Below are 16,950 nucleotides of genomic sequence, written 5' to 3'. Positions count from 1 at the left end.
TGCATCGTAGAGTAATTAATTTACCTCAAAAATCAATTTCGTTCCATAATAATTCCATGAAATTTCCATAATTAAATGTTACCTGGAAATATGCAAGGTGTTCCGTTTTCTTTGCCAGTAAGTGTATTTATGAATGTATCATATCTTACACTGATACCTAACTAAACACACTTAATATGTGGAATGTCGTTTCAAATCGTATTAAACACATCCTCGGTTGAAATTTTGTTTGAAGCGATTTCGCATAGCTTAGGCGGTATTATTTAAGACCCTGAACCTAGATGTTGATACAGCGTCGTAAAATAACCCAATAAAAAAAAGATCCTGATCAAATATTTGAGCTATTCGTATTCTTTCAAGCCTTTTTTCTATGATAAAAATTATGTGCTGGATCAAATCGTATTATGTACAACTCCCATGATGTGTCGGATCAAATCGTATTATGTACAACTTCCATTAGTTAAAATCTTAAATGGACAGCGTTGGCCAGAGTGCTGTATCTTCCCGCCATTATTGAGTTTCCCGCTGTTTTACAACATTGTGATTATCAAGGTATGTACAATAGCAAAATCTATTAAGAGCAGTAAGGGAATCAGAGAGAGGAGAGGTGATGCCCGAAAGAGAGCACTATATGTAGCTAAGAAGAAGGAAGAAGTGTAATTTACCTCTAAATTAAGAGCACCTGTGGAGTAACGGGGAGCACGTCTGGCAGTGAAACCAGGTGGCCCGGGTTTGATTCCCGTTCGGGGCAAGTTACCTGGTTGAGGATTTTTCCGGGGTTTTCCCTCAACCCTATATGAACAAACGCTGGATAACTATCGATGCTGGACCCCGGACTCATTTCACCGGCATTACCACCTTTACTTCATTCAGACGCTAAATAACCTCAGTTGTTGATAGAGCGTCATAAAATAACCTACTGTAAGAAAGAGCAAGGGAATCACATTACAATAGAAGTAAAAGTCAGAGACTTTATTTGGTTTCCGACTTAAATATTACAAAGCTCTTCAAAATGTACAATTAAAGTGTTAATACCCGACTTAAGAGTAAAAAGATTTTTTTCTCCCCCCCCCCCCCGGGCAGAATTCAATAGGCTATAGGATTTTGTACACCGGCCAATGATGAATGCAGTTATTGCGCACACGTGCTGTTTCAAATAAGAAACTATGATGATACACTGAAAAAGACTAGGCTCTTAGTCGATTTAAGCGAACATAAGCTTATGCCAGTACGTTCCATAAAATTATGAGAACAGAACCTAATGAGACAGTCATTTTGTTTCGACTTACAGCAACTGCAATTGCTCTCGAAACTTAGCATAGGTGAAGTATATTCTTCAAGACAATTAGCTTTCTATACTCTTTGTGTAACTGATAAAGCTTCACAGAAGCCAAATTTCTTTACATGAAATGAAGCACAGGCTGGGAGGACGCTATTGAAGTGACATCTTGCGTCACTACATTCACCAGTGAATTTAATTTCGAGAGTTCACCAATGTATTAGGCTGTTCGCCGATGAATGTGGTGGACAAAATAGCATGCATGTTGTACATGCTCTTGGTCTTTGGCTCCGAAGAAAAGCACGTCCTCAGGTTTCTGAAAATTTGTTAGTTTTTCCGGCCATTCTTTTCTACCAGCTGACAGAGCCTTTGGGCTATTAGAAAAGGTTTTGCGTAAGAAGAATGAAATTCTTACTCCTGAGCAGTATAAGGTGATATATGAAACAGTGGGGACAGTAAAATATTTAAGCACAGATTGGCATGTCAGGGATTTCAAGCTCTTGGCTAATGAATTTCATAACCTCAGTGGCATAAAAGAAATGAAAAGAATAATGCTAAAGAAATGCAAGAAGCATGGGAAAGAATATTACTTTCAAAATGCCACCTACATACCGGTGTGACGACCAATCTAAATCATGTGCTAGCCTGATGAAACATGGTATGTTCATGGATCATGTCAAAGTACCTCCGAACGTCACCACCGTGAGATCAATCAGTGATGCCAAAAAATCTGATTTGCTAAACCTACTCAATAGTAGATTCGGAGACAATTGGAAAGAGGTTGATTCACTGAAATTGTAGGATTTTGTTATTAATACTATGAGGGTATGTGAGGATTTATGCGCATACAACTAAATGGCACTTTCCTTATTGTTTCGTATGCATTCCCGCTAGATGGCGGTTGCTAGACGCTAGAGTGCTTCGTGTGCATACCCGCCAGGTGGCGCATTTGTTGTTGGTGTACTGGGTCTGAGATTAACTAAAGTTTGTTTGAGACAAGCGATCTGATTCTCTAATTTAAAAATGTAACGTATTTTTCTTGCTCTGGTTGGAGAGCTTCGTGTACGAGAGATTCGCACGAGACGACTGATTCGGAGAGTGGCATCCGAAGAGTGAACTTGAAGTCTGTTGGTGACTATGCATGCGAAGGGATCGATGTGTCCGCCCAGACTGGAGTCTTCGCATGGCTGAGTACAGTTGGGACGGTCGTTCTGTGCCGGTGTGCTTGGTTATCTTGAGCAACAGAGTGAGTTTATAGAAACACGTGACTTACCGCCTCGGCTGGGATCTGCAGCGTGTAGTGACATCATCATGCGCAGTTGGTTCCAGGATGTGCGATGAACGGCGCATTCCACTCACAGTTGTCCAGTATCACTTATCACATCACGTGTTATCATAATAAATACAAACTGATTATAAACATAACATGATATCCATGGTTCAATTATATAGCAATGAAGAGAAACACACGCAATCAATATATCTAATCATCAGACAAACTTTCGATACCAGATCACCACCATTGTCGTCGTGATCATCATCTTCATCGTCGTCGCTTTCACTACTGCTGTCTCCGCCCGTAATTATAAAGCTTTCAATTACATTTTCCTGTTCAATATATTCATCTTCGATTTTTTCAACATGTTCACATACTTTTTCCCATTTTTCTACACTGATGTCATCAACCCGTTGTTGGCACAATTTCATCACTTGTTCTAATTTAAAAGTTGTGTTTTGACCGGCTACCCACTGCTTGATATCTGCCCAAATCAATTCCAATGGATTTAGCTCAGGTGAATACGGCGGCAATCTGAGTACACAGTGTCCATTCATAGCTAAGAGATTGTCAATTACGTAAGTTTTATGAAGTGGCTTATGTGTTTTAATGAGCCCGTAAAGCTCCACTTTCAGCATATTTTCCTGAAACTGCACATTGTTTCTTCTAAGCCAGTCCTGCATATCACTTTTCTTTGAATTACTTGAGGGAGCTTTATGCAACTGCACGTTATGGTAAGGTGCATTATCTATTATAAAAAACAGATCTAGGGGGCAAATTCGGAATCAACTTTTCCGTTATCCACTTCTGGTAATTGTTGACATTCATTTCATGATGGTAGTCTCCAGTTTTCCTGTTCGATTTAAACATCAGAAATGCACCAGGTATAAAACCCGCTCGACCCCCTGCATGAACAATAATAAAGTTCATCGTGTACCGAAACGCATCACAGATGTTGATGATTTTGATAAAAGAGTTATACGACAGACAATTTATATTTTTTATATAAATGACAAAACAGTGCCCACTGTCAGTAAACTGCTACCTAAACTAAAAGATGCCATAAACTTTAACGGGGGTAGTACAAATTTAAAGATCATTTTACGTGATATGGGGTTTAAATGGAAGAAGACAAGAAATAATAAAGCGGTATTACAGGAAATGCATGATATTCGAGAACAGCGCGTATCATATTTACGCGCAATAAAGAAATACAGAGAAGAAGGTAGGCCTCTAATATACGAGGATGGAACGTATATTCATAGCACACATACAAGACCAAAAAATTGGAGTGATGACAAAACCTCAGGTTTACTGGCGCCTTCTTCTGCGGTATTAAAAAGTCTCCAGAAGCTGCCTCACTCTTCATGAAAGAATGTATATTGTTCACAACTTCCCGAGTTTGGCTATGCAGTGTTTTTTCGCCAAGTTTAGACATTTTAGTCTACACAAACACACACAACTGCAATTTGCCACGATAATAAATAAACAATATGAATATGAACTAACTAAACTAACAAACAGCAATTATCACGCACGTGGCAGGACGATGTTACACAGCCAAGGCTTTCTGCGAGACTGGCCACTTGCCATATTCTGCGCATGCGCGAGAGTGTAGGCTCACTGGCTAGCTACCATATGATTCTCACCGGCACAGAACGAACGTCCCAACTATACGTGAGTGGAGCTGCATTCATTACCGAGAAGTCTTCAGGTGGCTACGTACCGGAACGGACCTGTGTGTCCGGTTAGAGTGGAGTCTTCTGGCAGTGAACCACTACATTGGAAAGAAGGCAGTTGTTTACGAGAGTACAATCTGCATTAAGGCCTCCCCACACTGACGCGAAATATTTCGCTTCGCAAAGTTGCCACTGTCTCAGTGTACATTGCGGTATATGAGTGTGCCCACACCGACGCGAAAGTATCGCCGTGCGTCTGCGAACCTACAGCGTTGAAATTTAGATTCGCCGCCTGCGCGGTTTTTTTCGCTGCCGCGCCGCCGCGAATTTTATGATGGCGCTCTGTGAGAAATTGTAAGGAAACATCCAGTACTATACGATTTATTCTACAGGATTACAAGTAAGAAAAAAGGGCAATATGAGATGCAATCCAATTGAAATTTAATGAAAGTGGTAAGTTATTCACATCTTTAACATATCTTAAGAGAAAAATTCTAGCCTACATACGGCATGTCTGTAAGGAATAATTCCATATTCGTATCTTTATTGACTTTTATCAGTCCTTAAGAATATCATAGCATTGCTTATTACAGAAATATATTTCTAGAGAACCTACCTATATGAACTTTGCGTCATTTAACATCTTACTAGAGTTTAATAGTTCAAAGTTAATATTTTTTTTTTTTGGTTTAGGAAAGGTTTGATTCTTAAAAGCAAACATATAAGCCTATATTTAATAGCAATTTTTTGTCAGAACTAATCTCATTCATATTTTATTCCTGTGAAATACTCTAGGAACTTTTATATTAGCTAGTATAGAAGAGTTGTTTCAATAAACATGAATAGGCCTTTTAATTGTTTTCATTAAACTTTACGGATTCGCGCTGTATCTCCTAACATTAGTACTCGCGTTTGGTGTCACTACAGCTCAATCAATAATAATCAATGTTTTGGACTTGGGCTAACAGTTTTATTTTATTATGCGATATTTGTCAACATAATGTTAAAATAACCGATTTGCAATTGATTTTTAAATATTAAATATAATATCATAGGATTGCTGTTTAGTCAATTTTCCGAAAAGAAGTCTGAACCTCACAAATGATACCAAGAAGGCACCGCTTATGAAGCAACTAGGCCAGGAGATAATGGAGTAGGGTGGCCAGTTCCTTTCCCCCTCCATTGCATACATCGCCGAAAAAAATTAGCAAAATCTACACCTAGCAGATACTGCTTCACACTTACACTTACACATAAATAGGATAATTTTATTAATTATACGCGAATATCACTACTTGTGGGACAAATCCCTCTCAGATTTTAGACTTAGCATCATCTCTTGTCTTCCTTCTCTTAATGGACGCATTATAACAGAATCAAAGAAAAGGTAGAAAAGACGAGACGAAGTAGAGTCTCTTCTGTTTTCAAGATTTTGTTACGCAATTAACACACGTGTATTGTAAACTATTTTTGCACGATCATATATTTAGAACTGCAAATACTGTATGAATTTTATGATACTTTCTGCGTTAAGAGCACATTTTAGTGAATGTAGCCATTATACATTCAAGGGAGCATCGCCGTCTGCTATCCTTAGCGATGAAGGGAGTATCAGTTTGCTAAAAAGTTTAATAAAAGTCAGTTAGGTTTTCTTTTTGTATCTAATGATAAAAAAACATGAAAAATATGTTATTGAGGGGGTTTAGACGTATTATATTACATTATAATAGAAACGCGGACAATTAAAATATAATAATTGTTTTCAAATGTGAATGTATTGAGTTCACGACACTAAAATGATTTATATTGTGTTAGGAGTTTGTTGAACGTACTCTCATCAATTCCTAGAAAATTGCTAAATGACCGAGAATCTTCCAATGTCATCTCTCTGAGTAGGAATAAAAAATATATTACCAATAAAGGATCTTTTATTTCATTTCACTATTTTCAATTATTTGTATGTCCTGGGATGGGTAATTCATGTTATGAGGGATTATCTGAATATTCGTTTCATAGGTAATTTATCTTTTCAGATATTCAGATATCTTTAACTTCTTGTTTCTGATGCACTTTTGTATTTTTCTACGTGGACTTCACTTTCTCATCCGCACTTCTTTCTTTTTTCTACGTGTTCTCTCCTCCAGAGCTCTAAGTTCTTTGACAACGTTTGCAACAGCAAGCACAACAACTAAGGCTAAATACTAGGTATCATCGTTCGCCATTTTGATTCTTTTCTTTTAATAATGTAATTAAATGTATTCTAATATTTCAGTTACATTTATTTTAATATTGTAACTACATTTATTTTAATATTGTGATTACATTTATTTTTAATTGCATTATTTATATTTTAATTACATTTATTTTAATATTTATTGTTACATTTCAAAACACACACAAGTAATTAAAACAATTTAAGCGATGGAAGTATTTTGTAAGCGGATTTGAAATCAGAGCAAAGATTTCTGTATTAGCAGACAACAGGTTGTCTTCAGTTCTTCGCCAAGTAAAAAAATACTCTTTTCTTTAACTCGCCGTAACTTGAAAACCAGTAAAGATTTTGAATAGCGGCAACTTTTAAAAGTAATTTCCATTCTTTCTCAACATTTCATTCGCTTTGACCCCCCATCTAACATGAAAAATAAAAAAGTTTACCGCTAACGACTTCTGAAGGTCTAAATGTCTATTTTGAACAGATCACTTCCAAATTGGTATCTTTCTTTTCCCCCGCGTTTTAAAAACAATTTCGATTTCAAAATTTGTTCCATGCTTTCCTCAGACATTGACTTGCCAATCATAAAAATAACAGTGCCATTGATTGACTATCATAGGAGCTACGACATGATAATCCTCTGCATACGCGAAATTTGGTGTTCGTCAGCACTGCGAATATTTCGCGTCGGTGTGGGGTAACGTGCGAATTTCGCGTTGGTGTGGGGAGGCCTTAATGGGGAACATACTGACTCTTTAGATACTTAGGTATACACGGTTAGTGTACAGTGGTCATTTTGTTTGTATGTTTGAATTATGACCAGAATTACATCAATAGTGTGCATATTTGAGATATTTCAGATATTTAAGGGAGTAACGGAACTTTGTGCTGACCCTGTAGATGCCATAATTATTTAAAATTTATATTCAATATGAGTTAGTGATTGACCAGGGTGGCCGCACAATCCAAAGTATGTATCTTTAGGCAGCTCCGTTCGAAGGGTTGCAAGTAAGAAACTCGCCGTTCCTTATCACTATTTTCCAGCAGAAAACAATAAAAACTATTGATGTATCGTCCTACGTAGTATCACAGTCTAATATATACAGTCGCGCAACTTCAACACTTTTTTTGCCAACATTCACGACACTAGCGCTCAAGCGGCAGGCAAGGCACTGGTCATAGGGTTGATACAGCCAGCACGTGCTTTAAAGGTATGCGAGATGCAAGCCCCTACAGCCGAGGCTGCGCAGAAGTTTAGAGTACGGACAAACTGAAGCTTGCGTCCGTCGCCATGTTTTGGGGAAAGCGCCGGATAGCAGAAGGCTGTGTTATGCAATGTTGAATGTTTAATTCGTATGTTTGTGTATCTTATAAATCAATCTGAATGGATAAATGAAAACATTCTATTAACATTTAAAGCAACCATGTTATGGACATAATCAAGCGTACAGTAGTTACGTTAGTTTGACAAGAAACAAAAGAAGACTGGAACAATTTGATACTTTAACCAAAGACATTGTATAGTTATTTGATAACATATATAGCGAACAGAAATACAAATGCATATTTTAGTAATAGTTCAGATGAAAAGAAAATTATCAGTATTAACTATTATTAACAAAACACTGCCAGCTATGTAAGGCATTACATTAGGCCTATATTTTAAACACAGGTTTGCTTTCATGTGAACAAGAAACGAACAATTATTATTTATCTGCTTTCATTTCACGTAATAGACACCTGTAAAATAAAAACAAGTATATAATGTTTAGTTTGAAATATAAGTAGGCCTACCATACGTACATTAATTTATTATCACAACTGTAGTAGGAAATAAACGTCACATGCATGAATCAGTCATATAGGCCTAATAGAAGTGAGGTGTAGTTTACAGAACATCTTGCCTATTGGTTTATCATTATTATTATTGATTTCGTTAAATCTTGTCTTTGAACTTTTTTTATGTAAAGTCGTGTTGTACTGGTAACTTTAAGCTATATGGTGACACCTGTTCTTTATGTAGTACTTTCTTTTAGTTGGCTATTTAACGACGCTGTATCAACTATTAGATTATTTAAAATTGATGGTATTGATGATAGCAAGATGGTATTTCGAGAGATGAGGCCAAGGATTCGCCATAGATTACCTGACATTAGTCTTACGATTGAGGATATCGAAATAAAAACTCAACCAGGTAATCAGCCCAAGCGGGAATCGAACCCGCTCCCGAGCGCAACTTCGGATCGGCAGGCCTTATTCGACTGAGCTACGCTTCTTCATGTAAGCCTACTTCTATGGTCAGTTTAATAAGTTTAAAATGTGATTCTCGGGGGGAATTTGGGAACCCATTTTCTAAAATATGTTCCTATAGTTGTAGAAAGATAGTACAAATGTTCTACTGTTATCACATTGTTTTTCACACTATGTAAGAGAGACCCTTGGATGGTAATCGGCCATATTCTCTCTCAACATCTGTATAATCGCTCTTTCATTTAAGCGACACATTTCTATAATCTCAAATGATGATATGATAAGATTCCGATTATTCTTTCGTTAAAGAAAAAAGAAAAGAGATTTTGTTTACTGCTAATATGTACGATAAATTGACCATATTTTCTTAATGTTAAGAACAAAGCGAGCAATGCAAACACATTTTCACAATATTGTCACTGAGAATGGTGTAAGAATGAGGGAACTGCAATGAATGTCTGCAGTTGAAAGTTCTAAGGAGTGATATCGCCTCTGATTCTCAAAACATTGAGAATTATTATTAAAGTGCGTTATGTGTTTGGAAAATACCATTGAGTATATAGCCATCTTTTTAGCGGACATCCCCGTCTTTGTAAAAACTTAAATAAGTTATTTACGTATTTTCTAACGTATATAAAATAACATAAGTAAAAACATCCCATGTTTTCTGTCATTGGAAATATAAATAAACTAATAAGTCTATTTATGAGCAATATAAAGCCTTTATATTTAAAGCAATGCTTAGTTACAGTATTTATATTTATTTATTATACGTTAGAAAATACGTAAATAAGTTTAGTTATATTACAGTGCAGTTGGATGTCCGCTAAGAAAACGCCTATATACAAATGGTATTTTCTAAACTCGGAATGATTTATAGAAACAATCATTTGTGCTCCCCAAACATGGCGTCGCGCGAACCTGCGCGAGAGGTTTCAAATTTGTACACGACACCAGCGCCAGTTGTGTGTCTAGATATATAACTACAACGTCTTTGGCGAGATGTTATAATAACGTTTTAACCATGCGTCGGAATAAAGGCAATGTGTGTAATGACGAAAATTGCAGTAACAACAAGTTTAAATCTCCGAATTTGTCGTTCTTCAGATTCCCTAAAGACCAAGAGAAAATCATAACTCAGTCATATCCTATAATCCACGCTGTAGGTAGCCTACGTATTGTGTTCTATAAAACATTTGTTAGTTATCAGTTACCTATTTGTATGTCAGGAAGGAGAGTTTAAATAAAAACAAAGTAAATACCTGTTACAGTATATTATTGTTTTGCAGAGATCATGTGTAAATGTGTAACCATTCCGATTTTGGATAATGTATCTACAGTTTTTAATGCAAGTAATTCCATACTTTTTGTATTCGTGTTTTTTTCTTTATATTTTTCAAAAGTTGAATGTTATATTGCATTCAAGTAGGGATTATGGTGTTAATTTTTTCAAGAATTTATGGCGTATTATAATCCTTTTGCAAAATATTCACTTCTTGAATAAATCCAGACTGTGTCGATAAATTTCTGATGTGTTGGTGTAGGTTCATGTGGCAGAAGTATTAAGTTCTCAAGAAATAAAAGAGCCTTTTTAAATTTAATATAAAAAGCAATATTTTCTGTAATAATTTGCATGACTGTTATTGGTGTTGATTTTACATTGCCAGTGATTATTTGAGCGGTTCAGTGCAGAAGTGGTGTAAGTCAAAATCAGGTAATGAGGTTTAAAGTAAAAATTCTGTAAAATACAGCGCAAAGTAGCAATTAATATATCCTTCGTGCTATTCACTGACTACTAATAGTTTCAATAAATTCAATATTACCTGCTACTTTGCGCTGTATTTTACGGAATGTTTACTTTAACCCTCATTACCCATTTTTGACTTACACCACTTCTGCTCTGAAAAAAAATTAGTCCTACATTTTCTGAGTTAAATGAAGTTGCAATTTTTTCAACAAAGTTGTGTATTCATTTGTTCTCACCTACGTCATAATAACAGTAAATGCATGTAAATTACATATTATATAGGTAGGGTAAGTTAAAATTAAGCTTATGTGTGAAAACTGGAAATGTAATGTAAAATGCGGTAAACTTTCCATAAAAATTTAAGCCATAATATCAGCACTATTAGCGTCTCAAAATAATAATAATAAAAAAATGGAAAAATAATGAACTTCATAAATCAATGTCTGTCAAATTAAGGTTTAAATCTTCCCCTTTTTTATTTTTAAGTTTACCTCAGCGGCCGAGTTTACCCCAATTTGCGTTATGTAAAATAGTTAATTTCTCAGGAAATAGGGAGAGGAGTTCACCACGCGATGTACCCTACGAGATATGCCCTACAATTTTGACTCTTCTCACAGGAAATATAGAGTTTCAATGGTTCATAAATATATTTAGGAATGAATTGAATTAACCGTCCACGTACAAACAATTATATTATTTCAAACCATGATACGTGATCAGGGCCATGATTCAGTTGTAAGGAGCAGAAAGAATTACGTTTATTCCCAGCTTCTGAAACTTGTAGATTAACTGCGTGTGAAATTCTTTCAGGATTCTAAAGTAGAATTAGTAAGAACCATATACACTTATTGTATAGCATAAAAATATAAAATAAATTACGCAAAACCCGTTTTCTGATGTGTTATCATATGTCGTGTGCACACTTTTAACTTGCCTGCCGCTAGAGGGCTACTGTCGCACCAGCTGTCAAATGTTGGCATATTTTATACGTATGAGTTGCGTGACTGTATCTATTAGACTGTGGTAGTATGCTGCTTTTAGAACTGCAGAAAAAAACTGACAAATGACAGGGCACAATTTAGCGTGGTTTATAGATGCAAATCGTATTATGTCACAAAATCGCTTCAAAACGTATTAAATCCATCGTGTCTGTGCAAAACGTATTAAGCGCAAACTTCAATTGACAATATCATGGATTAGAATAAACAATCAGTGTCGAAATCTGCTCCGTATTCTTTACTCTGTGACTGATATTTTCTCCTCTACGGCATAGGTTTGCGCATGCGCATGATACAGTAACAGCAATCGGGCGGTAATATTTGATTATTTTTACTTGATATTTTGTTCAATATTATTTTTTGCAAAGTGCTGATTAGTTGCAAAGTTATTAGCGGCATTATAATAATATAATCATGAATTTGACATTTTGTTTTCGTAGTTATAGATTGACAAATTGAACTGAAACCCTGACCGAGTTACTACGTGAGCGCAAAGGCGCTGGCTGTCTTGGGGAAGAGCAAATGAGAAAACACGGGGGGAAGGGAGAGAGCACTATGCAAAGGTCCACTCACAGTTTGTCAAACCTGCTAACAAAACCATTAAAAGGTTGACTATTTGCCTGCAATGCTAGCCGACAGTCGAGGCAAAAACGAAGAATCCGTTATTGTGGTAATACTGGAGAGTGGTTCTTCTGTTGGTCGCAATGCCCACACACACCCTCCCAGATATTTACATGGTGATTGGTGATTGAATGACGGGGAGCGAGAAGAAAGAAAGAGAGAGATTCCAGAAGTTGGCGTGTTTTACAGGGTTTCACTTGAAGTTGTCAAACAGTAGTATGTATGTATATATGTTTCAAAAATATTTTATGTATTCCTCGAGATCTTTACATTTTCATATAACTGTGAATTTATATTAACTTTTATGCTTTTTCACTCAATTTTTACGCAGTAACAATATTTTTTCAGTTATACTTTTAATTACAAACAGAATAGTTCAAGGAGCCTACAACATTATTTTAATAACTTTATCTGTACAGTACTTCTCTCTTTTATGTATGGTCCAGTTTTAATATACAGCTCTAACACGAACAGTGCATGGTAGTATTAATTAAAAATAATTAAACTCAAAATAAAATTATTTGTAATAAGTTCTTTATGTTGTTTATGGTTATTAACTCTTAGGAAATCGCGCAGTACTTCCTAACATTGGTACTCGTGTGAGGTGTTATTCCACCCCAATTAATAGGTCTAATCAATGTTCTAAACTTGATATTTAGTGATATTTTTCTACATATTGTTACAATCATCAACTTGCAAATAATTTTCAACTTTTCAATATAATAATGGGGTAGTTAGCAAAAATTGGCAATTTTATAAATTCCAAAGAATCTGACATCTAGCAGACACTGCTCCATCAAATCATTCACATTGCCCTTGCACAGTTTTAAAATAGGCTTACACTTACACGTAATTAATTACAATTGAAAATAAGGGGTATCAAATGTAAATCATGTTAATTCACTCTGTGTCACTGAACGTTATGCCCTTCCGAACTTTCGAGGCATTTCTCACAAGCCGACAACAGTAGGATAGTATTAAAACCGAACGAGACAAAACTGGCTAATATGGTTGCAACTTATTTGGCTAAACTAACCTTGAGGTAGTTTCCTTCGTATTCCCCTTATACACTTTGCATATCGAATACAAATACAAATAATGTCCAAACTACAAATAATGCCCATGGCTTGTCAGTACTGGTATCTATTTTCATTAATAATCTTCCTCTTATGTAATCGTGAAAACTTTGTAACTAATTCAACAGTTCATAGCATAAATACACGTCAAAAATGACTTTCATACTCCATCAGCAAGTCTATCGTTCTATCAAAAGGAGTGCGTTATGTACCAGTAAAAATTTTTAATAGCCTCCCTGTCGATATAAAAAATGAAACTCAAAACATAAGATTATTTAGGGCCAAATTAAAGCAGTACCTAATTTCTCACGCCTTCTATTCTGTAGGTGAATTCATGACATTCAATAACGCTTCATGAAATTGATACTAAAACTTTGTGTTGTACTAGTAGATTATAGTATTGTAAATCTTTTCTGTATATATTTCATCTAGACTGCGACTATAAATTAAGCCATTTTGGATCTTGCATACACTACTTTTAACACATGAATATAATTAATTGATTAAGACTTTATAATAGTATTAAGTTTTTTGACTTGTTCCATATTCTAGCTGTGAAGCAATGTATGAATACCATGGAATGTTAATAAATACAATACAATCTATGACAGGTCAGGTTTGGTTAGTTTAAGCTTTTATTATGCCTATATATATATATATATATATATATATATATATATATATATATATATATATATATATATATATATATATATATACGATCAACGACTAAACTAGCGTTGAGGTAATTCCCTTCGTACTCCGCGTATACACCTTGCATATACGAATCTGTGACAGGTTAGGTTTGGTTAGCTTAGGCTTTGTTATGCCTTGCATTTACGATCAACTGCATCTCCACAAAAAATCGAATTCAACGATTTTCACTTCCGAAACTATCTCAGCGCTAGTTTAATCCGATCAACTGCAGCCCCACAAAAAATTCTTTATAAATGCAACGATTTTCACGTCCGAAATCGCCGAAACTACTTCATCGCTAGTTTCGCCATCTTATTATAAATAATGTAGTGATTAGACGATTTAATAATAATACCAATGGTTACTCTGTTACCAGTATTATATCTTGTGTAAAATCCTGTCTGAACAAATGTTTTGTTTTGTAATTATTTTCCAATGTTTTTCCGAATACTTATGTTTCGTTAATTTTTATTCTAATTTTTATTATAATGTTAATGCACGATTTAAAATAATTTATCCATTATAGTATATACAATAAAAAGGATCAATTTTTGAAACGATTAAGGTAATCACATAACCTCAATTTCTCCATACCCAACTACGGAACAACTGGATAATACCCACGGCAGACCAATATCGATAGTCGACCCTACTCGCTGGCCACTAGTCACCGGGCCGTACCGAGCCGTATCAAACAAAATATAATCGAAATGGTGGTAGTCAAATTCGCGACTATATTCTTAAATAATTCACTCCATTAGTCAAGTTCAAGGTTTTATGTAGTACAAAGGCGGTTTTTTGAATGCATTAAAAGAAAATGAAGATGTAATAAGATCATAAACTAGGTTATCACAAGGAAATTAACAGGAAAAAAGGTGTGTTTCACGGAATACCATTAAAATGACGGAAAGTAAATTTCCGGTTAATGTTCGCCAAAGCGTAAAGTACGTAATTATGACGGCGTTGCTGTTTTATTTCTGGCCTAAAGAAAAATACCTAGCCTTTTACGAAAAAAAAAATTTAGGGACCATGAAATTATTCACCGCTTTCATTATAGACCTGTTATTTTTTTATCAATATTACGAATCAAAAACTGTCATATTATATAATTTTAACTACTACATGGACGAATGAAATCAAGCTAACCTAACCAAAGCTAACCTAACCTAACCAAAGCTAACCTAACCTAACCTAACCAAAGCTAACCTAACCTAACCTAACCTAACCAAAGCTAGCCTAACCTAACCAAAGCTAACCTAACCAAAGCTAACCTAAGCTAAGCTAACCTAACCGAAGCTAACCTAAGCTAATCTAACCTAACATAACCTTCGTAAATGCAAGGCCTGTAACCGGAGCAAGAAGGGATCTCAATCATTTAATCTGCAATGTACACGCAAAAATAAATTCAAGTAAGGATCACGTCCCGAGCCTCTCCTCTAAGGCACTCGTCATAATTTACTCGCAATATTTACGCAAATACACATTGTCGCTAACAGTGGCGCTATCTCTCAATAATGTTCAGAACGAAGGAGGTAGATAGAGAGAGAAAAAAATTTCTCCCGCCAACTACGCCACACACCAATGTCATGTTCTTATGTTGGTGACATTGTGTATTTACTTAAATTTGGTGATAAACGTAACGGCACAGTTCAAAGCGACCGTGCTAATTCTCCAGTATAGCGCCAACCAACGACATTTAAAAATTATCAACTGGTTCAATATCTACAATATAACCTCTTGGTAAATCGGGTTAACGTTTGACATGTTACTGTTCAGTTAGGTAAGAATTTATTTGTTAATGGTACATGTACTACAGGGCTGGGCAGTATTTGAAATAGGCTACATTTGTATTTTTTATTTTGTAATTTGTAAGGATTTTTCGAAAGTATTTTGTATTTAAATACATAAAATTGATGTATTTTGTATTTCAAATACTCAAAATACTTTTTTCTTCTAGTTCTTCAAGTTTGGGATTTGGATTTGAAGAATGAACTTTTGTCTTATTTGACTACCCATTCCAGTTGTGCTAGCCATACAGTTAGTTTTCTTGCCACAACTGATTTCCTTAATGCCATGAAGAAATCTCCAACAGCATCAAGGATCCATCACCCAACATTTGCTTAGCATTATGGAATGCGTCTAGGAGACTGAAATACCCAGAAATTATATCTGATGTCTTGAAATATTCATAAAAGTTTCCTTGCCCAACTCGATGGAATTCTCTTTGACTCAATCTCTCAAATATTGCAATTCAAACATGATATAAACAGTATATGTGAAAAACTGGGATTGTCAACCTTCAAAGATGTTGAGTTTCAGTAGGCTACCTTGAAGAATATTGTGCAGTTCTAAAAAAACCCATTGCCGTAGCCCTTAATTTAATGCAAAATGAGAAGACATGCTATTACGGCCAACTTTTGTCCACGTTAATTTCCCTTAAAAACAGATTACATATTATATCTACGCCATCTATTCCAAGTAACTCCAATCCTAATAAGTTCACTTTCATCAAGATTTAAAGTAATGTTTGATCTGAACCCAGAAGAAAATTGAGCTATTTTGCTCCACCCATCATTGAAGATGAGATGGCTACTTGACATTGCCTCACTAAATGATAAGAAGAGGACACTGAATATGTGTGTGAAATCAGCTGAGCAGTTGTCTGCTACATCATCTTTGGTCAGTTCAGACGATGAAGACAATGAAAACAATTTTTATGTTTTCAACTCAAGTAAAACAGTCTTCGAAAAGCAAAAAGAAAAGAACTTGTCTGCTGTGGAGTATGAGCTCATACAATTCTTCAATGGCAAAGGGACAATCCTGTGCACTCTAGAGAATTACCCAACAGTGGAACAAGCTTTTACAAATATATAATACAAATATGTGTTCCTCTGCGCCTGTAGAAAGATTGTTCTGTTTTGCAGGATTTATTCATTCATAAGCAAGAGGATCCTTATCTTATGAACATTTGAGGAACTGGTTGTTTTGAAAGGGAGCAGTAATTATTCATATGTAGCATAATTTCATTGCTGACTGGGAAAAGGAAGAATGTTCAGTTACAGTGTTTATATAAAACTTCGAGGTAAAAATACTTTTAATATTAATATAATATTTTT

The 16,950-nt window shown here is 35.3% G+C and overlaps 1 protein-coding gene across 1 annotated transcript in view; it reads right to left on the bottom strand.

Moving 5' to 3' along the window:
• LOC138693276 (zinc finger protein 98-like) overlaps nt 1-16,950 on the bottom strand; it is a 59,593-nt gene that overhangs the window by 1,628 nt on the left and 41,015 nt on the right. The window lies entirely within an intron of this gene.

Source organism: Periplaneta americana, chromosome 17, assembly GCF_040183065.1.
Source record: "Periplaneta americana isolate PAMFEO1 chromosome 17, P.americana_PAMFEO1_priV1, whole genome shotgun sequence".
Lineage (NCBI taxonomy): Eukaryota > Metazoa > Arthropoda > Insecta > Blattodea > Blattidae > Periplaneta > Periplaneta americana.
Note: the sequence above shows the minus strand (reverse complement) of the source record. Positions and strands in the feature narration are given on the sequence as shown.